The sequence below is a fragment of the Amblyomma mixtum genome, chromosome 3 (assembly GCF_055824585.1).
Source record: "Amblyomma mixtum isolate Tamu chromosome 3, ASM5582458v1, whole genome shotgun sequence".
Taxonomy (NCBI): Eukaryota; Metazoa; Arthropoda; class Arachnida; order Ixodida; family Ixodidae; genus Amblyomma; species Amblyomma mixtum.
The window spans coordinates 362984514-362989567 of NC_143014.1; the positions used below are offsets into that span (position 1 = coordinate 362984514).

The 5054-nt window shown below is 42.7% G+C and overlaps 1 long non-coding RNA gene across 1 annotated transcript; it reads right to left on the minus strand.

The window, feature by feature from the left end:
* Positions 1 to 763: 763 nt before the first annotated feature.
* LOC149356606 (uncharacterized) lies at positions 764 to 4839 on the minus strand. The gene is made up of 4 exons (XR_016289826.1): positions 4278 to 4839; positions 3964 to 4053; positions 2756 to 2867; positions 764 to 878 (listed from the first exon to the last, which is right to left on the minus strand). It is a non-coding gene; the product is annotated as an uncharacterized LOC149356606 (long non-coding RNA).
* Positions 4840 to 5054: the final 215 nt, after the last annotated feature.

Consider the following 5054-nt stretch of genomic DNA (forward strand, 5'->3'; position numbering starts at 1 on the left):
CTTTAGTGTAGGGTAGACAAACGAAACCAGAATGCGCAGCAGCGTTTGAAGCGGCGTCTACACTCTAAGAAAAAAAGGTGTGATCTTAGTCTTTTTGAGGGGTAAAACACTTGTCGCTGAGCTGACACCTTTTTGGGGGTAAGGTTACGCTGTTTCTTGGAGACTAAGTATTTATGCTCTCGCACATAGAGTAATGTTACGCTCTAATAGCCTAAACTTGCACTGACATAAGAAGAGTAACTTTAAACCAGTTAGGTATAACATTACGCCTTTCTAAAAGGGGTAAATGTTAGCCTGAGGAAAGCATAAACATATCCTAGCATGCAAGGTGCAAGTTTGCACCTTTAGCAGGTAAATTTATGCTACGTATAGAAGTGCAAAGTTACTTTGTCAAAGACTAAACTTATACCGTCATAAACAGAGCAAAGTTTGCACCCCTGTGGTGCCAGCTTATACCCTTACATGATGGATAAAGTTACCCTTCTAGTGGTACAAAGTAATGCCCTACTGCAAGGGGTATCTATGCACTACTCGGTGGTGTATTTATACTATCCACACGAGAGCATTATTACCCTTCTGTAGCGTAAACCTGCCCACTGAATGCAGAACTAAAGTTGACCCATACGGTAGAAGCCCGAGTCTTTCTGGAAGTGCAGGCAGTGTCAAAATGTTGCGACGAATCTTTCATGTGAGATGGTCTGTGTCATTGTGTGTTCAGGTGCAGGTACTACTGCAGAATGTACACAAAGAATTCATAAACGAATGGGAGAAAGAAACATACCGTCATATTTATTTTGCCACATGCTACACCATATTACAGCAATGACCCTGGCAGTCTTCTTCATACAGGTGGAGGCAGTATGTACCATGTATTTGACCTGCACAGAGAAGAAAACATATAATGAATTTTGCAACCACAAAGCTCAGAAGACGTGACCATGGGCTTAGTTAATTCAGGTCAAAAAGTGTAAACCACACAAAAGGCAGGGATAAATGGAAATGCATGAAAACAATGCCACAAGTGCAGGCTTCTGTTTATTATTGAGAACCAAAATCAGAAAAGATATGCAGGAAAAACAAAACATGTCTTAAATGGCAGCTACTTAATCACTCACATATGCTGACATTATCACAAGCACACTGGCTTCTCAGGAAAAATCCAGACTATTGTGCCCAGCTGCACGGTCAGGCTGTAGGCATCCCGGATGCCAGACTAAGAAGAGGGTCATATCGAGAAACAGAAAAACATGTGCATGAAATGGAAGCTACTAAAAGGTGATACTAAAATGAAATGCCGTTTAACAAACCCTTCCCTCCATTCTCGTTTTTATTTCTCCGTATCTAGAATGGTTAAGGTTTCATGCAGCCCTTGCTAACAATATGTCTCTGGTCTCTGATGCCATTATATGTTTTGTTGCCCATACAGTGAATTTTCTTCCTAAAAGGGAAGTGTAGGTGATTATCTGAGCATCAATGAGTGATACTTCCAACTGTAATTTTCCCTGCATATATTACCTGTGAATTCATTTCCAATTAGCAAACAGCAGGAAGCTTGTCCCTGTGATGGCATTTTTGGGTGCATTCCATTGTCACAGCCTTTCGATACAGTTTAAATACCTGGTGAAAGGCCTATGCACAAAGGCTATGCACTATAAATCTTAGCGTACCACTCCTGGAAAACAAAGAAAAGCTTTCGGCTAAATGTGAAATAATAGCAAGGGCAACTTACACATCTAAAGAATTGTCTCCATGCATGAGGTAACGTCATACCCAAAAAATTATTTGGACCACATTATAATACAGATACTTTTTATTCACGTTCATAGCCTGTTTCATACTACACCTCTACATTATGCCTGTGCAAAAAGCTTTGGTTATGGACTGGCCTTCACTGACAGACTACATTAACTACACAAGCAGCATAGAACAGTCTCCTTCTAAAGCACTATTTTTGCTTGAGGAAATTACAAATCTCGTCTTTTTATTTAGACAGTGCTGCTTCATCCAATGCTTGCAGCATATGCAGCAGCAGTAATTCTCATGAATTACATTTTGCTGGCACAATAGAATGTTACCTTTACACATCTTTTCAGATGCTTAGCATAATGAAATTGTAAACACTGACTGACAGCATTCAAGAATGGCTATTAAAACAGTTGCCTTCCATATCTGCTGTCACATGCAGGGAACGTGAGCTTAATTAAATTTTAAGTTCGCTCCGATGTGAAATAAAACTAATATGGATTCATGTGAGTTGTTGGAAATTATTCACATCAGTGAACAGCACCTTCCTACTCAAAAAGAAAGTGTGAACAGTGCAAAGAAGATTAACAGCCTCACGTAGCTGCATATCACATTAAGCTTCACATGCATAAACGGTGCTAGTCATATTAGCTTGGTAGCATGCCACCCTGCCAAGCATTACCATAATTGTGTCATTTTTTTCTGACATCAGCAACATGGATTGTAGGCAGCACCTCTCAAACTAATTCAATATGAAATCTTTGCTGAAGTCCAGCCTACTTTTGCAGAAAAAAAACTGCATTTATACTTCATGCCATAAAAAGTGGTCACAATTAATCAAACCATTATTCAGAAATTCTTCCAGAACTAAGTCCTCGAAAACATTGAAAAGCTCTAAAATCTCTGTAATAGAATGGCTGCAGCTGTGCAACATAGCATACTATGTTCACGGATGGACATCAAGTGATGATGAACTTGCAACAATGTCCCAATTACATAAAAACATACATACCACACACATCTAGTCCCGGCCACTTGTACGGTTTTGAAGAATCCAGGCTGAACTTCGGTGCTAGGAGTGACAATGGTTGTGCACCTTTGCATCCCTCCTTCTCCCAGGTGCACTGCAATAGAGGCGTCATTTATAGCGTTAGTGTAATGGTTAGTGATAACTTATATGTTCATTAAACCACGTAACGGCAGCACACATGCTCAAAAAACTACAGGAATATTTTGAAAATAACAAACAACTTTTTATTGCAAATTTTATCCATTACAGCACTTGCCACATATTTATAAGAGGCATAATTGACGCAATGCACTGGCACAGTAAGCCTACACAAACTTCCACAGCACAATGGCCTATTACCAGTGAATTGCCACTAAGTGCCTAACATAATTAACATATTTTCTAACAGCCACTGCAGAAAAAAGAAAGAACTATACTGCTACTGCTAACGAGATTGACAGTATTCATTACAGAATTTTTTTTTCGTTGACAGATTACAGCAGTGCAACCAAAATCCTTATTGTTCTAAACAGAAAAGCTTAGATACTAGCATATTCTTCTATTCAACCTCCTAGAGCGACATCAAACCTAAAGTCTCCCTCTTTCATAAGAGAATACAAGAGCACAAAAAGAGGTGACATAGACTGTACGCTTTTGTGAGCTAATGTTTGGCCACCAACTAGCCCCGACCTTTTCACTAGTAAAAAGAACTAAACAAGTTCACTTTTCTCTATTAGTTCTCAGCCTGAGTGAAGAGCCAGTTACATATCAACTTAACACCATTAGCAAGCGCATCTTGCCATTCGAATGCAGTAAAACTGCTGGCATGATAAGTCACATTCTGGGTTAGCAAAAATATTGCAAGGTGTAAGCGAAAACGGCCGCATGCCAGGAAGCGCAGAGCACAAATGAGCTGCTAATTTCGTGCCTATGCATAAATAAATTTCACGTTTACTGTTTTATCGTTTGCTTGCTAGTCCGTGATAAAGAAAAAAAAATTGACGCCGTCCATTCGCAAAAAAAAAAAAAAAGCGGCCTGGCAGAAGGAGTTGCCTTGCAGCGCTAAAATTACAAAGGGATTATGGTCCAATAAGAATCACATATACAGTGCTGCAGTAGATGTGAGCACTGCGCGCAGTACTACGTGCCACAGAAGCGCGCACCCTAATTTACTCGCCCCTTTCTGAACGGAGACTGCGGCTTGGACTTACCTTACTGAATGGTCGTGAGCAGGGACAAATACTTGGCGTTGAAGAGACGACCGGCAATGTTCTTTCGCACGGCAGACGAAGGATCAGGGCCTGCAGCGAAAGAAAGCATGAGAAAGACGCCGGCAGATTGCGCCGCTGCGATCGTGTGTTGTACACGATAGGCTCCCTCCGGCCGCACGCGACCGGCTCAAAACAAGAAAATAGCAACAAGCAGCGGCTCGCGCACACAATCCATGATAAAAAAATCTGTACTGAACACACCATAACTTGATGGCAGGAAACAACCCGTATGACCAAACGAAAATGTCACTTACTTGTACGGTTGAAATTGGGCGCAAAGAATCCGTACGATGAGGGCGCCGCGACGATCTGGCGTGCGCTGTTTCTTTCAGACGTTGACTCTTTCGCGAAGATGTCGCCCACTGCAGCGTCACACATCGATGAAGCTTGCACGATGAAGTAATCGCTGAACAGAACCTAAACGCACACAGGCCCGTACTACAAGATGAAAACAGGAATGCGCGTCGCGACTTGCACGACGGCACCCAGGCGCGGTAAACAGCGGCTTCGTCTTCGACTCTACGCGAGCGGCCAATCCAAATAGACAGGCACGTGACCTGAAGAGAGAGAAGGGAGAAACCACGAGAAACTACAACCCATCGCCAGCCATCGCTTCCAAAGCTTGCTTCGCACCATAGAGGAATTACAGAGGAGGTTTTCCTTCCTCCATGCTTCGTGCCTTTCTTTCGTTCCGCCGGACCCCGCGCTTCCCCTCTTTTCCTTTTCTCCGCTGACTGAAAGAACGTCTGCGTTCCCAGTAGTGTCCCAAGGTCAAGCCGCCCACGTGCGGGCGACAACCTTTGGTCGTTGCAATGTGCTGGTAGCTTATTATTTTTGCATGCGCCTCACTGCCCTTGTGGCACGTATTTTTCCGCGCTTTCGGCGTGCGCACAACTCTTCCGTTATCGGAGACAACGAGCGCGGCGAGACTCGTCTTGTCAGTCCTTGCAGTATCCCTTTGAAGCTTTTAATGCAGCCAGCTATTACGCAGTATGAATTACGCAGATGCTGCCATAAATGTGTGGCGTATG